General features: G+C 42.6%; 1 pseudogene; it reads right to left on the reverse strand.

Moving 5' to 3' along the window:
- Nucleotides 1–6,990: 6,990 nt before the first annotated feature.
- On the reverse strand, nt 6,991–7,948 carry LOC130848690 (olfactory receptor 1052-like; annotated as a pseudogene).
- Between the last annotated feature and the right edge of the window lie 9,875 nt (nt 7,949–17,823).

Below are 17,823 nucleotides of genomic sequence, written 5' to 3' on the forward strand. Positions count from 1 at the left end.
CTGCAGAGGGGACAGCCGATCATCACTCAGACAGTGTCACTTGAGCATGTGCTCCTGTGCAAGGTACAATGAGGCAGAATACCAACTGCATATAAGGCTTCCTTTACAAGAAGTAATGGGAAGTATCATGCCATGGTGTTTAGGACATGGGCTGTGAAGCCAGACAGACCCGAGTCTTAATTCTGATAATGGCACTATCTAGTTGTGTATCCTTGGATAAGCTATATCTATGAGCCTTGTTTTTCTCACCTGTGAAATACAGAAAATACATCTACTTCTCAGAGTTGCTCTGTGGCCTAAATGAAAAAAGAAAAAAGAGAAGAATGTAAAACCTCTGAATGTCCGGAACACAGTAAATAATCAATAAATGTGAGGTCACTTCCCCACTCTCTTGTGCCTGTATCTATAAACATAGGTTAAAATTTGCAACACTGAATGTCAGGGTCCTGAAGGTACGGCACAATCTTATCACATGATTCAGCCTTGAAGTTTAACCTGCAAAGTCAACTTTCTGCCCTGTATACGTTTCTCTACCAGGTGACCCATGTAGTTTTGATATTCACTCTTCCTTTTCTAACTGTCTTGGTTTCAGGGTTAAATTTTGCCCAAATGCAAATATCCATGAGTCTCTGGTCTGCAATGGTTATTCATGTTTTCCTTTTTCTCTCATAAGATGACAGCCGGTTTCCCTAGACACACACACACACACACACACACACACACACACACACACACACACACGGTCACACGGAGCATTGGGTTTAGGCTGAGCTCCTTGATCCTGCTTTCCAGTAAATGAGGTTTCTTGTCCTCTTCCCCAACTTCCCCTTTCTCCCTTCCTACCACGGTGCAGTCAGACAATGTTTCCTCCTAATCTGCTACTCTCATCCCAACTCCCAGAGGACCATTGTATTCCTTCAGGTGCACATCTATCAGTAATTCTCCGTTATGGTGACCTTGACCAGCAGCCTTGCAGATGTACCCTGAGGTTCTCAGCTAGTGAAGTAACTCCAGATTTCTGTGAGGCCTGCAGAGTCATCCCCCAGCCCTCCTAGACAGTGTTCCCTTACCTGACTGAATTCTCTTTCTGTGTGCTGTTGTAATCTGGGAGTTGAATTGGACCCACACAGGTAGGTATATTTAGACTTCTTTAACAGGGCTTTGTCAGTGTTTCCAAGTCCTTTTTTCCATGGCTGTGTTGTTTTGTTTCCTTATCACACTGTAACTTCTGAAAGCAGAGGCTGTTCTAAGTTTTGTATGAAGTGAATAGCAAATATTTGAACAATTATTGTTACCCAGAAGTATTTGAACAATTGTGATTGTTCAACAGTTATTTAACAACGACCCACAGGCATGTCTTTGGCTGTTTAGGATCTTGAAATTTTGTTGAGAGACGAGCTTGCTCCCGTGACACAGGAGTGACGTTGGGTGGTGCCCACTCTGCAGTAGGAACCGTTGGAGTGACCTGCGAGGGCTTCAGAAAGAGCAGGGAAGGGGTTGGACCTTGAACAACGAGGAAGGCGGGGCTGGATGGGGCAGATGGGGGTGTGCAGCAGCCTGGAAGTGGGAGTTAATCTCCTTGGTAAACATTTACTGGGCAAAAAGTGCACTGGAAAGAGTCAGGAGAGCTGGCAGAGTTACTCAAGCCCTTTGAGCTTCAGTTTCCTCAGTTTCTGTGAGAACGGGAAGACAACGTGTGTGAGTGTACTTAGCACAGTTCTGGAAGCAGGGTAGACACTTGATGTACATTCACTTTCATCCCATCACAAGTTAGATTATGAACACGTAGTGGGTGGGGAGCTGGAAGAGATTACCCAGGAGCTCTGAATGCAGTGGGATCTCAGGAAATGCTGAAAGGCTGACAGAGTAGGGGATGGGGGGATGGGGTGGTGCAGATTTGGGGGGAGAGGAAGGAGAGGAGAACAGGCAACCTCAGCTCTCTGAATCAGCTCTGGTGGATGGAACTCAGTAGAATTTCTGATAGACAATTACCCACCTTAGCAGACGGTGCTCTCCAGCCTGACACGCCTCCAGTGGGGACTTAAGATCTTTTCCACCAGGCATCTGGGGATGATTCTGAGACTCACTTTCACTCTAGCCTGTGTCACTCAGGTTCTTCCCCCAGAGCTGTTTCTGGAGTGGCCTTACATCCAGCTCCGATGACAAGGCACACAGCTCAGGCAAACAGAGAGTGGCACTCAGGACTGAAGTTGTGGACGCATCCTGGTCCTGACAGAGTTTATAAGGCTGGCTCCGTGCTCTCGTGATCCTGGGTGCCTCTGGGGTCTCAGAGCTCTGGGGAAGGTCCTTGAAACACACCCAGGTCCATATCCTCTCCTGGCGTCCTGGAAGTTTCAGGCCTCAGGGAAGAAGAGATTATCCCTTATAGACTTTGGTCACTCACTTTGGTCTTGAGGCACAGGAGGTTAGGGTCTCCTTGAGGCGTTGGAGCTGAGGGTTGTATTCTTGCCAGCAGAAAGCCTCAGCAGGAGCAGGTAGGAGTTCTTTTGTCTCCTCCCTGGATGCTGAAGTCTGGATGAAGAGAAGTCATCTTGCCCTCTTGGGAGCTTGCAGGAACCTGGAGCACCGATTACCCAGCTATTCTGACTAAATGACCCAGGGGGCGTTTGCTGGACGTTGATGACCTGCCCTGGGCTCGGCTCTAATCCTGGTGGAACAAGTTGGTGACAGTGAGCACCGTGGAGTGTGAGTCTAGGGCTAGATCAGGCTGGAACCAAATTTCTTTTCTTGATATTTCTGTGTCCCAGGCGTGGTGGAGCACTGAGGGGAGGTGGGGCCACATGGGGCAGGCATTCTGGTGCCTGAGTGTGTGTAGGAAGCTCTCCTGGCTTCAGTCTCCAGGGAATCATCTGAGGAGGTGCTGGGGGCCTCGTTAACGGAATGGGGAGTTTATTTACATTAGCAATTAAAAATTATATTTTCAGAAATGAAGCTAACTTCTAAGCCCAGGAAATGCCAAAGGGCAAAAGGAGCAGCCAAGGGAATTCATAACCAGGAGAAAAAAAACACACAGTGATCCTCTACCTCCTTCCCTCTCTGTCTGTGCTTTGTGGGCGGGGAGAGGGCTTCCTCCCTCTGCATTCATCAGCTGACACTGCTCCCCTGAGACTGTCCCTTGCTGGGCACAGCTGAGGCTAGTGGATCAGGAGTGGTTGTGGCTCTAGAATCATTGTTTGAGTTGAAGAGAATTACAGAGCATCTGGCCCAGTGGACTCTAAGCTAAGATGGGATGGTACAGCGGTGCTCTGAGTCGGGACTAGACTACTCAATGGGAAGACCAGGGGCATGCTTAGGGTACCAGCAAAGTCGAGGCATCAACATTAAAAAAGGGACGTATTTCGTCATTAAAATGAAGCGTCAGGGAATGATGAGGCATTGGGATTTTTCTGTAATCGTCTGGGTGGGTGCATGGTGAGAAATGTAAAGAACATTTTGGAGAGAATTGACAAGATCTGAATATGAACTATGGATTACGTAATAGTACTATATAAGTCTGAAATGTCCTGGTTTTTAAACATTTTTCTTTCTTTCTTTCTTTCTTTCTTTCTTTCTTTCTTTCTTTCTTTCTTTCTTTCTTTCTTTCATTTATATGGCTGCGTTGGATCTTAGTTTCGGCACTCAGGATCTTCAGTGCAGTGTGCTGGATCATTTGCTGTGGCGAGCACGCTCTTTGTGTAGCATGCAGGCTTCTCTCTAGTTGTGGTGCGTGGGCTCCAGAGTGTGTGGGCTCAGTAGTTGAGGCATGTGGGCTCAATGGTTGCGGCACACAGGCTTAGTTGCCCCGCAGCATGTGGGATCTTAGTTCCCTGACCAGGGATCAAACCTGTATCCCCTCATTAGAAGGTGATTCTTAATCACTGGGCCACCAATGAAGTCCGCAAAATGTCCCAGTTTTGATAGTTCTGCTGCCTATGTAAGAAAGTGATCTATTCTTAGGAACTGCTCACTAAAGTGTTTAGTGATAAATGGTTTTAAATAAATTATATATATATGAAAATTTTAAGTATTTTATATATATTTATGTATAAATGGGGCAAAATAGAAATAACTGGTGACTCTAAAGGGCTCATAGAATTCTTATGTTATTCTTGCAAACTTAAAAATTATATTAAAATACATTATGGATATAAAATATTAAATTTTATAAAAAAGGTAAAAAATCTGGGTGGGAGGAGGTGTGATAATTGTTGAAGCTAGATGATAAGTACATAGGAGTTCATTTATCATACTCTCTGCTTTGTACCTGGTTGAACGTATAATAATAATTTTATTTTTCACATTGCAATATATTTTACATGTAACATTGTGTTAACGTAAGGTGTATAACATGCTAATTTGATACATTTCTATATTGTAATATGATTTCCATTGTAATGGTAATTAGCACTTCTATTGTCACATAATTATAATTTCTATTGGTGGAATAATTAAGATCTAGTCTCTTATCTAGTTTTTTTCATAATTAATTAGTTAATTAATTAATTTAGGCAGCGCTGGGTATTCCTTGCAGTGTGCGGGCTTCTCTAGTTGTGACTTCCGGGCTCTAGAGTGCTTGGGCTGCGTAGCTGTGGCGTATGGGCTTAGCTGCAGTATGTGGGATCTTAATTCCCCAACCAGGGATCAAACCTGGGTCCCCTGCATTGGGAGTGCAGAGTACTAACCACTACACCATCAAGGAAGTCCCTCTTAGCTAGTCTGATGATTATAATACAATATTGTTGTCTATATTCACTATACTGTGTGTTAGTAGATCTCTAGGACTTAGCTCCTATTTGATGCAACTTTGTACCCTTATCATCCCTCCTATCCCCCATGCTCCAGTCCCTGGTAACCACCATTTTATTCTGTTTTTATGAGTGTGGATGTTTTAGATTCCACACGTAAGTGATATCATACAATATTTGCCTTTCTCTGTCTGACTTGTTTCACTTTACAAATGCTCTCAGGGTCTATCCAGGTTACACAGGCAAAGGATGTTTAAAAGTTTCCACCCACAGAAATGGTCCACCCCAAGTATGTAGACATGTGAGTTAACCACCAGGTTATTTCAGATTAATCTAGTGAAGTTTTAGAACTCCATACAGACTATGGTGTAATCAACTGTCCAATTGACCAGTGACAGAGACAAAGCTATGTATCTATTAAATATCATTTAGTTTTCCTATGTCTGGATTAAAAAGAAGGCAACATTTCCCAGTCTCCTTTGCAGTTATGTTGAAGGTATAAGACTGGTTTCAGGGACTTCCCTGGTGGTGCAGTGGTTAAGAATCTGCCTGTCAACACAGGGGACACGGGTTCTATCCCTGGTCTGGGAAGATTCCACATGCTGTGGTGCAACTAAGTCGGTATGCCACAACTACTGAGCCCACGTGCTGCAACTACTGAAGCCTGAGAGCCTAGAGCCTATGCTCCACAACAAGAGAAGCCACTACAATGAGAACCCTGCACACCACCATGAAGAGTAGGCCCCACTCACCACAACTAGAGAAAGCGCTTGCACAGCAGTGAAGACCCAATGCAGCCAAAAATATATAAGTAAATAAATAGTAAATAAACAAATCTTAAAAAAAATCTAGAAATGCTAAGTAAAGTATACTTAACATCCTTTAAAAAAAAAAAAAGACTGGTTTCAGGCTAACAGCATGTGGATTGAAGTGATGTGATCCACCCTCAGGCCAGAAAATTAAAAGCACTCTACATGACCTTTTTTTTGTTTTTTTTAAAGATTTGTTTTATGGAAATATAGTTGATTTACAATGTTGTGTTAATCTCTGGTCTACAGAAAGTGATTCAGTTATACATATACATATATTCCCAGGTTTATTTGCCACACATTTTTATCACACGCTAGATGTTCTGGGCTGCTATTTTCCGTGTATCATGTAGTCTTCATAAGCATAACATTTAATGGTTACATCATAATCCATCTAGGAGATGAACTTTTAAATCCTTTTCCTCCTTTGAACATTTAGGTTTCTTCTAATTTTTTTGTTTTCAAAAATGATGCTATGATAAGTCTGTTTGTATAGTAAGATTTTCTAAATTTAGAATAACACCCTTAAGATAGATCGGAAAAAAGCTTTTTTAATGATCCAAAAATCTCAGGGTGATTCCAATTCAGTTCAGGTCAAGACTTTAAATTAATTTAAGAGCATGCATTTTAGTCCAGTGTTCAACCCTGAATGAGGTCAAGTTCAGCTTCTTCATTTGTATGATTCTCTAAACCACATATACTCACCATATTACATGTACACCTAAAGATGTTCAGGCCAGATAGAATTTTTTTGAATCAATCTCCTAAAGCACAGTATCTTATATAGTGCCGTAGCTGCCTAAATAACACAAAGACACACACACACACACACACACACACACACACACACCTCCCCACACACACACACTCTGGAGAATTATGAGACCTTCATATATCTGGCTAGAAAAGAGATGTATGAAGAAAGTTCTCTCTTGATCCTGAGGTTTTATTTAATGAGACAATTCATTAAATGCAGCAGCAGTAAGAAATAGACCCACTTCTATTCTGGTCACCTTTCTTTTTGGAACAGGAAGAAAGAACGGAGCCACTGTAGCCTACCCCCATGTTACTAAATCAGTGGCAAAACAGAAAGGATTTTGTTGCCGCTTGTCTGATGTGTTTTAGCTGTTATGATGAGCTGCCAATAAAAGACTTGGGGCCATGGGTAATTGAAATAGCTCTGGTTTTGGTGTGGAAGTCCTGATGTTGAATACTCACTCTCCTACCAACTGCATGACTTTAGGTAGTTAATTTATTTTTACTGAGTCAGGTATCCTTCATTTGTAAACTAAGATCATCACAAAGTATGATATTTATTGTTTCTTTCTTATTTCTTCCACCTTCTTCAAAAATCAGGCTGCTCCTGATTAGGTCAATTCACAATCTGATTGAAAGATGCCAGGCCTTCCTCATTCCAACAAACAACCTCACAGGGCTCAGCAGGGAAACATGTGGACCTGGAGCTTCCTCTGCAGGGCATCCTTCACCTCCTTGTTGCGGAGGCTGTAGATGAAGGGGCTGAGCATGGGGGTTATGATGGTGTAGAAGACAGATACTACTTGGCCACTGGTATCATTAGTGGATCCATGAGTTTGGACATAGGTGAAAATCACAGTGCTATAGAAGATGGCAATGGCCAGGAAGTGGGAGGCACATGTGGAGAGGGCTTTCTCCTTCCCAGCTGCTGAGCGCATCCTCCCAATGGTCACCAAGACCAAGCTGTAGGAGGTGAGGATGAGGGCAGCAGGGAGAAAGGTAACCAGAACAGAGAAGATATAGAGGACCACGTCGGCCATGGCTGTGTTGGCACAAGCCAGGAGGAGAAGAGGTTAGATGTCACAGAAGTAGTGTGGTACCTGGTTGGGCCCAGAAAGGCAGGGTGAAGACATTCCCAGTCTGGATAGTGGAATTAGCTCCAGCAAATGCATAGGAAGCAGCCACCAGCCAGAGACAGGTCCCCTTCGTCATGACAGAAGCATAATGGAGGGGTCAGCAGTTGGCCATGAAGTGGTCATAGGCCATGGAGGCCAGCAGGAAGCTCTCAGCCGTCGCATGCATCACAAAGAAGGTCATCTGGACCACACAGCCCTTGAAAGAGATGGACCTGTCAGAGGCGAGAAAGTTGACTAACGGCTTGGGTGTGACCACAGAAGAGTAACAAATATCAAGAAAAGAGAGGACACTGAGAAAGAAGTACATGGGGCTGTGGAGACGGGGGTCTGTGAAGATGAGTGCCATCATTCCCAGGTTGCCCACCACGGTCACGGCGTAGATGAGCAGGAAGCCTCCAAAAAGAATCTTCTGGAGGTCTGGATAACTGGAGAATCCCAGCAAGATGAAGCGGGTAACTGGGGTGTAGTTGCCAGTGGCAAGGGCTAGTTCTCCAGGTATCATCTGCAGAGGGAACAGCCGATCATCACTCAGACAGTGTCACTTGAGCATGCGCTCCTGTACTAGGTACAGTGAGGGAGAGCCCCAAGCGAGTATAAGGCTTCCTTACAAGATGTAATGGGAAGTATCATGCCATGGTGTTTAGGACATGGGCTGTGAAGCCAGACAGACCCGAGTTTTAATTCTGATAATGGCACTATCTAGTTGTGTATCCTTGGATAAGCTATAGGGTTGGCCAAATGGTTTGTTTGGGTTTTTCCATACCATCTTACAGAAAAACCCAATTGAACATTTTGTCCAACCCTGTATTTTTCTCACCTGTGATACAGAGAAAATATGTCTACTTCTCAGGTTTGCTCTGTGCCCTAATGAAAAAAGTGAATGTAAAACATCTGAATGTCTGGAACACAGTAAATAATCAATAAATGTGAGGTCACTTCCCCACTCTCTTGTGTCTGTATCTATAAATATAGTTAAAAATATGCAACACTGAATGTCAGTGTCCTGGAGGTGTAGCAGAATCTTATCACATGATTCAGCCTTGAAATTTAACCCGCAAAGTCAACTTTCTGCACTATACTCCAGGTTCTCCACCCAGGTGACCCACGTAATGTTTGTTTTTTCTCTACCCCTACCCACCCCCCCCCCCCCCAGGTCCTTATTGGAGTATAATTGTTTTACACTACCAATGTAGTTTTCCATATTCACTCTTCCTTTTCTGTCTTTGTTTCGGGGTTTAATTTGGCCCAAATGCAAATGTCCATGAGTCTCTGGTCTACAATGGTTATTCATGTTTTCCTTTTTTTCTCATACGATTACAACTGGTTTCCCTACAAACACACACACACACACACACACACACACACACACACACACACACACACACACACACACGGTCACACGGAGCATTGGGTTTAGGCTGAGCTCCTTGATCCTGCTTTCCAGTAAATGAGGTTTCTTGTCCTCTTCCCCAACTTCCCCTTTCTCCCTTCCTACCACGGTGCAGTCAGACAATGTTTCCTCCTAATCTGCTACTCTCATCCCAACTCCCAGAGGACCATTGTATTCCTTCAGGGGCACATCTATCAGTAATTCTCCGTTATGGTGACTTTGACCAGAAGCCTTGCAGATGTACCCTGAGGTTCTCAGCTAGTGAAGTACCTCCAGATTCCCTCCTTAAAGCCTGCAAAGCCATCCCCCAGCCCTCCTAGACAGTGTTCCCTTACCTGACTGAATTCTCTTTCTGTGTGCTGTTGTAATCTGCTCATGGAGTTTGACCCACCCAGGTATATTTAGAATTGTTTAACAGGGCTTTGTTAATGTTTCCACGTCTTTCCTTCCCCCTCACTGGGTTGTTTTGTTTCCCTATCACACTGTAACTTCTGAAAGCAGAGGCTGTTCTAAGTTTTGTATCAAGCGAATAGCAAATATTTGAACAATTACTGTTACCCAAAAGTATTCGACCGATTGTGGTTGTTCAACAGTTATTTAACAACGATCCATAAGCATGTCTTTGGCCATTTAGGATCTTGAAATTTTGTTGAGAGACAAGGTTGCTCCCGTGACACAGGAGTGACGTTGGGTGGTGCCCATTCTGCAGTAGGAACCGTTGGGGTGACCTGCGAGGGCTTCAGAAAGAGGAGGGAAGGGGCTGGACCTTGAACAATGAGGAAGGCGGGGCTGGATGGGGCAGATGGGGGTGTGCAGCAGCCTGGAAGTGGGAGTTAATCTCCTTGGTAAACATTTACTGGGCAAAAAGTGCACTGGAAAGAGTCAGGAGAGCTGGCAGAGTTACTCAAGCCCTTTGAGCTTCAGTTTCCTCAGTTTCTGTGAGAACGGGAAGACAACATGTGTGAGTGTACTTAGCACAGTTCTGGAAGCAGGGTAGACACTTGATGTACATTAACTTTCATCCCATCACAAGTTAGGTTATGAACACGTAGTGGGTGGGGAGCTGGAAGAGATTACCCAGGAGCCCTGAATGCAGTGGGATCTCAGGAAATGCTGAAAGGCTGACAGAGTAGGGGATGGGTAGGGTGCAGATTTGGGGGGAGAGGAAGGAGAGGAGAACAGGCAACCTCAGCTCTCTGAATCAGCTCTGGTGGATGGAACTCAGTAGAATTGCTGATAGACAATTACCCACCTTAGCAGACGGTGCTCTCCAGCCTGACACACCTCCAGTGGGAACTCCAGATCCTCTCCACCAGGCATCTGGGGTGGTTCTGAGACTCACTTTCACTCTAGCCTGTGTCTTTCAGGTTCTCTCCCCAGAGCTGTTTCTGGAGTGGCCTTACATCCAGCTCCGATGACAAGGCACACAGCTCAGGCAAACAGAGAGTGGCACTCAGGACTGAAGTTGTGGACGCATCCTGGTCCTGATAGAGTTTATAAGACTGGCTTCATGTTATCATGATCCCTGGTGACCCTGGGGGCTCCATGCTCTGGGGAGGTCCTTGAAACACACTCAGGTCCATATCCTCTCCTGCGGTCCTGGAAGGTTCAGGCCTCAGGGAAGAAGAGATTATCTCCTATAGACTTTGGTCACTTGCTTTGGTCTTAAGGCAGGGGAGGTTAGGGTTTCCTTGAAGAGTTGGAGCTGATGGTTATATTCTTTCCAGCAGGAAGCCTCAGCAGGAGCAGCTGGGAGCCCTGTTGTCTCCTCCCTGGATGCTGAAGTCTGGATGAAGAGAAGTCATCTTGCCCTCTTGGGAGCTTGCAGGAACCTGGAGCACCGATTACCCAGCTATTCTGACTAAATGACCCAGGGGGCGTTTGCTGGACGTTGATGACCTGCCCTGGGCTCGGCTCTAATCCTGGTGGAACAAGTTGGTGACAGTGAGCACCATGGAGTGTGAGTCTAGGGCAGGATCAGGCTGGGGCCAAGTTCCTTTTCTTGTTTCTGTGTCCCAGGCGTGGTGGAGCACTGAGGGGAGGTGGGGCCACACGGGGCATTCTGGTGCCTGACTGTGTGTAGGAAGCTCTCCTGGCTTCAGTCTCCAGGGAATCATCTGAGGAGGTGCTGGGGGCCTTGTTAACGGAATGGGGAGTTTATTTACATTAGCAATTAAAAATTATATTTTCAGAAGTGAAGCTGACTTCTAGGCACAGGAAATGCCAAAGGGCGTAAAGGGGAGCCAAGGGAATTATTAACCAGGAGCAGAAATGCACACTGATCATGTATCAGTTTTGGCTTTTCTTCTCTTCTTCTCTCTCTGGCTGTGCTTTGTGGGCGGGGAGAGGGCTTCCTCCCTATCATTTATCAGCTGACACTGCTCCCCTGACCCTGTCCCTTGCTGGACTCAGTTGAAGCTGGAGTGGGGGTGGTTGTGGTTCTGGAACCATGATTGTTTGAGTTGAAGAGAATTACGGAGCATCTGGCCCAGTTGGCCCTCAGCTGAGATGTGATGGTACAGCGGTGCTCTGTGTCAGGACTAGATTACCCAATGGGAAGACCAGGAGCATGCTTAGGGCACCAGCAAAGTTGAGGCATCAACATTAAAAAAAGGACACATTTAGGCATCTAAAAAAAAGTACCTGGACATGATGGGACTTTGGGATTTTTCTTTAAAATCGTCTGGGTGGATGCATGGGGAAAAATATAAAGGACATTTTGGAGAGAACTGACAAGATTTGAATATGAACTGTGGATTAGATAATAGTACTATATCACTGTAAAATGTCCCAGTTTTGAAAACTCTACTGGGGACTTCCTTGTTGGTGCAGTGGTTGAGAATTTGCCTGCCAGTGCAGGGGACATGAGTTTTATCCCTGGTCTGGGAAGATCCCATGTTGCTGTGGAGCAACTAACCCCTGAGCTGCAACTACTGAGCCTGCACTCCGAGCCCATGAGTCACAACTACTGAAGCTCACGTACCTAGAGCCCATGCTCTGCAAGAAGAGAAGCCACCTCAATAAGCCCACAGACTGCAACGAAAAGTAGCCCCCACTTGCCACAACTAGAGAAAATCTGTGGGCAGCAATGAAGACTCAACACAGCCAAAAAAAAAAAGCTATGTAAGAAAGTGATCTATTCTTAGGAACTGCCCACTATTTAGTGATAAGTGGTTTTGAATAAATTATGTATGTATGGATATTTTAAGTATTTTATATATATTTATATACAAATGGGGCAAAATAGAAACAACTGATGACTCTAAAGGAGACACAGATTTCTTGTATTATTCTTGCAAGTTTAAAAATTGTATTAAAATACATTATATAAAATATTAAATTATATAAGAAAAGTAAAAAAAATCTGGGTGGGGGGAGGTGTGATGGTAGTGATGCTATAAAGTGTTAATTGTTGAAGCTGGATGATAAGTACATAGGAGTTAATTTATCATACTCTCTGCTTTCTACCTGTTTGAGCCTTTAAATCCTAATTTTATTTTATTATTCATTTACTTTTAAATGAATTTATTTATTTATTTATTTATTTATTGGATGCTTTGGGTCTTCAATGCTGCACACGGACTTTCTCTAGTTACAGTGAGAAGGGGCTACTCTTCATTGTGCTGTGGGGGCTCCTCATTGTGGTGGCTTCTCTTGTCGTGGAACACAGGTTCTAGGCTCACCGGCTTCAGTAGTTGCGGCACACAGATTCAATAGTTGTGCCTTATGGGCTCTAGAGTGCAGGGTCAATAGCTGTGGCACACAGGCTTAGCTGCTCTGCAGCCTGTGGGATCTTCTTGGAGAAGGGATCGAACCCGTGTCGCCTGCGTTGGCAGGCGTATTCTTAACCACTGCATGACCTAGGAAGTCCCCTGATTTTATTTTTAAATTGAAATATATTTTACAGATAATATCGTGTCAATTTAAGATGTATAACATGCTAATTTGATACATTTATATATTGGAATATGATTTCCATTGTAATAATAATTAGCACCTCTATTGTCACATAATTATCATTTCTTTTTAGTGGTTGGAATAATTCAGATCTAGTTTCTTAGCAAGCTTGATGTTTATAATGTAATATTGTTGTCTATATTCACTATACTGTGCATTAGTAGATCTCTAGGACTTAGTTACTATTTGATTCAACTTTGTACCCTTAGCATCTCTCCTATCTCCCCATTCTCCAGCCCCTGGTAACCACCATTTTACTTTGATTTTATGAGTTTGGATTTTTTAGATTCCACACATAAGTGATATCATACAATATTTGTCTTTCTCTGTCTGACTTGTCTCACTTTGTACCATGTTCTCAGGGTCCACCCATGTTGTTGCAAATAGCAGGATGTCCTTCTTTCTCATGACTGAAGAACATTCCATTGTATGTATATATATCACATCTTCTGTATCCATCATCCAGTGATGGGCATTTAGGTTGTTTCCATATCTTGGCTGTTGTGAATGATGCTGCCATAAACATGAGAGTGGATATTAACACCAATTTTAAAGAGCATTGAAGCTGCTACAGAGCACAGGGAGATGAGCTTGATGCTTTGTCAAGACCTAAAGGGGTGGGATAGGGAGGTTGGGAGGGAGGCTCAAGAGGGAGGGGATATGGGGATATATGTATACATATAGCTGATTCACTTTGTTGTACAGTAGAAACTAACACAATAATGTAAAGCAATTATACTCTAATAAAGATTAAAAAAAAAAAAAGAACATTGAAACACCACAGAAAAATAAAAACTTTCCTGCAATTTCTTTCACTTAGTTTACAGTTCAAAATTCACAAGTAGAGTGGAATGTACCCTAATTTTTCAGTCCCATCTTACAGGAAACAAAACTGGTGTTCAAAGAAAGGAAGCTTCCTATCCAGGGTCATGCACCTAATTAGTTTTGGACTCAAAACTTTAACTCATGTCTCCTGGGTCCCCGTGTACAAGTCTTTAGATAATGCCTTCATCCTCTGAAATGGTGTGTGGTCAGTAATTTGGGATTAATAAGTGCACAGACCTTTCTATCTTGCCATAAAAGATGCTTTGGTATTTTACAGCTTCACTTTTTTGGCAAACTTTAAAAAATTGAATATACAGAGACTAATATAATACCATATATCCACCAATTTGACCTAACAACTAAATATTTCTGCTATATGTGCTTCAGATCTTTTAAAAATTTTAATCAGAGAAGTAACACACTAAAGGTCGTTGACCTTGCATGTGTTCTCCCCCAGGCCCAAGCCTCTCCCTCCTTGGAGACGATTGTCATAAATTTGGCTTGTGTCCTTTAGTCTATGGAAGCATCATTTTCAAAAAATTAAAACTGTGGCTCTAACGAATGTAAAGGAAACACATCAAAGAGGTTATCCAACTTATCAATGAGGAAAACAGTAAGCTATTAAGGCTAACTCAAAGAGCATTTGAAAGGATGGTGTATTTATAGGCAATAAACTTAATAAAATTAATAAAAAGTAACTTCATTAACCTAATAAAAGAAAGAAGATTGTTAGGTTAGATGGCCAAGTATTTCTTGTGCTATATGGCAATAAACTGTGAACTTTGGGGTTATTTTTTTCTACAAGACAGCTATTATTTGCATTTCTACTGGACAAAAATCTGTAAGTTAATATGTAACTTCAGTAAGTCTGGAACTTTTAATCATTAGTAAAAAGCAAGTGAAAGTAGATTCATTTTCCTTAATTAATCCTTGGGAGGGCCTGTTAGAGACAGCCCCAGAATGACCCTGAAAAGAAAGGCTGCTCACGTTTCCCCATTATTTCCAAGTTTTGGATAGCTTTTCTTAGCAAGTCTGTATTTCTATATTTTAGTACAGTTATGAGCCCATACATAATAATAATAGCTACTATTTATTGAGCATTCCTATGTGCCAAGCAGTATCTTAAACGTTTGACATGTGTTCAGTCCATTTAGTTCCTCAATATCAATATTAGGTGCCATTATTATTCTCATTTTAGAGATGAAAAAACAGGCACAAATCCTTAAAATCATACCCCTAGAAAGTGGCAGCCCTATGATTAGGCCCAGGCTGTCTGGTGTCATACTGTACACATTATTTTGCAATTTTCAGTTTTGCCTTCAACATCACATTTTAGGGAACTCTCCAGGATAATGAAGTAGTTATAGTTCATTCACTTTGACTTCAGTTTTACTATATAGTGTTCCAATGTATTAGTGTACAACAGCTAATTTATCTGTTCCTGCATTGGTGAACATAAAAGTTGTTTGCAGAATTTCATGGTTATAGTGAGCCGTGGATAGCTTTGGATATGCATCCTTGTGCCAGTGTGGGAGGGTCTCTCTAGGTTCGTTACCACAAAATGAAAGGGCTCTCTTGTACTTTAGAAGGAGCAGATGGGTCCTTAATAAGTGATCTTTCCATAGCTTCTAACGGACTCCAAATGGGCACAGATCTAGCTTACAGCAGGTGCCTCGTCCCCTTTCCAAAGAGAGAGAAGGATGACAGAGACTACACATGCAGACAGAAGCAGGGATTTGCATCTGAAAATCCTGAGTCTGACTGAGAAATAACAACTTATTTGACCCTTTAAAAGGAGAGGATTCCTCTACACCCATTAGGATGACTACTATAAAATGACCCCAGAAAATAACAAGTGTTGGTGAGGTTGTGGAGAACTTGGAACCCTGGTGCGCTGCTGGTCGGGATGTAAAATTGTGGAGCAGCTGTGGAAAACAGTATGGTAGTTCCTCAAAAAGAGAAACATAGAGGATGTCCCTGGTGGTGCAGTGGTTAAGAATCCACCTGCCAATGCAGGCGACACGGGTTCGATCCCTGGTCTGGGAAGATCCCACATGCCGAGGAGCAACTAAGCCTGTGAGCCACAACTACTAAGCCCCCGTGCTGCAACTACCAAAGCCCACATGCCTAGAGCCCGTGCTCCACAACAAGAGAAGCCACTGCAATGAGAAGCCCGTGCACTGCAACGAAGAGTAGCCCCCGCTCACCACAACTAGAGAAAGCCTGTGCACAGCAACGAAAACCCAACACAGCCTATAAATAAATAAATAAATTTATTAAAAAAAGTGAAACATAGAATTACCATATGATTATTTAGATCATGTTGTAATTCCACTTCTAGGTACATACCTAAAAGAATTGAAAGTAGGGTGTGTTTATTTTCTAGGGCTGCCGTAACAAATTACTACAGACTGTGTGTCTTAAACAATAGACATTTCTTAGTTCTGGAGTCCAGGAACCCAAGATCAAAGTGGGGTTGGTTTCTTCTGGGATTTCTCTCTTTGCTTGTAGATGGCCATCTTCTTCTTGTGTTTTCACATGGTCTTTCCTCTGTGTGTCTGTATCCTAATCTCCTCATCTTATAAGGACACCAGTCATATTGGGTAAGGCCTTACCCATATGACCTCATTTTACCTTAATTACCTCTTTAAAGACCCTATTTCCAAATCCAGTAACATTCTGGAGTACTAGAGGTTAGAATTTCAATATATGCATTTTGAAGGGGACATAATTCAACCCATAACACAGAGACTCAAGCAGGTACTTGTATGTCAATGTTCCTAGCAGTCTTATTCAGAATACCCAAGAGGTGGAAACAACCCAAATGCCCACCAACAGATATATGGATAGAGCAGCTTTCCTTTTGGACATGGAGACATGACCATGATTTTACGGTCTGGCAATTGGAAACCAGCTGGAAATAGGATGTCACAGTAAATGCCAGCATGGACAGATCACCATGACAGAGGACTAGGCAATGTCCTTATCTATTCCATCCTTATTCCTCGGTTCTCCAAGACTTGAGAAAGGGAAGGCTTGTGTGTGTGGGTGGGTGTTGGGGAAGGGTCGGGGGGTGGGGAGGGTCCTGTTAAACTTGACTGTGATTGCCCAGAATTGACAGAGAGAATGTTTTTGCCATCTGGCAGAAGAGGAACTCAAAAGACCTTGCCGGGAAAAAATAGTCATGCTTTTGGTACAGGTGAGTTTGGAGCATCGGATAAGCAGCTATTCTAAAGCAGCTGAGAATCAGCATCAGCTGACGCTTCACAAAGGGAAGGTCACAGTCCACCAAGCTGCGGACTGTGATTTCGCTTGTTGCAGTCTCCTTTATGAAGGGAGAAAGACGATCAGTGTTACATTTTCTCTTTACAAATTTTAAAAGAACATTGAAAAGTCACTTTCATAGTCACAATCTCCAACTCCCTCATTTCCATAATTACTATTAGCAGATCTTTATAGCCAACATTAAAATTAAGTCTTCTTCTTTCCAAATATCATTTCAAATAAACTGAATGAATGTGGGTTTTTGAGCTGCAAAGTTACAGCAGAAAATGAAGTTTGACTGTCAGTATTTAAAGTATAATCTATTGTTAATAATTTAAATATTCATGTATACAGTGTATAACATTCAGGTACAAAATCAAATTAAGAGTTTATATCCTATTTGTAACTTTATAATTTTTTTAACTCTCTGAATTGTACCCCTTCCCTCCCTCCTTTTCTTCCAAACACATAAAACATATAAGTACAAAGTTCAAATTTCAGGCATTCCACTTTGCCAAACATTTTTCAGGAAAGTATTTCCAGGAGAGGCAGGGGTTATCTGAAAAGAAAAATAACTTTCTTCTCCCATCTCAGAATAACTAAATAAAAATGATCAAGTCACCAAAGCTTCCAAGAGTTTTCTATTTTTATTGTGGCCTTTGGCCCATGGAGTTGCAGCATGAATTGGAAATGGATCAATTCCTGAGAGTCCGTTCATTTACTGCCTTGAGGCAAAGGCATGGAAGAGTGGAAATAGCATTGGATTTTGCGTCTAAATATCTGGGTTTGGTTTCAATTCTTTGCCATCTTTGTGGTCTTCCTTTTTTGTCTCTGTTTTTATATTTAAACTTAAAAGTATTTTAAAACTTCATTCAAACTGTATATTTAAAAATGTTATTAATTGCAAAATATACATGCAAAAGTGTATAAAATCTACACAT

The sequence above is a fragment of the Hippopotamus amphibius genome, chromosome 3 (assembly GCF_030028045.1).
Source record: "Hippopotamus amphibius kiboko isolate mHipAmp2 chromosome 3, mHipAmp2.hap2, whole genome shotgun sequence".
In the NCBI taxonomy this organism is placed as follows: domain Eukaryota; kingdom Metazoa; phylum Chordata; class Mammalia; order Artiodactyla; family Hippopotamidae; genus Hippopotamus; species Hippopotamus amphibius.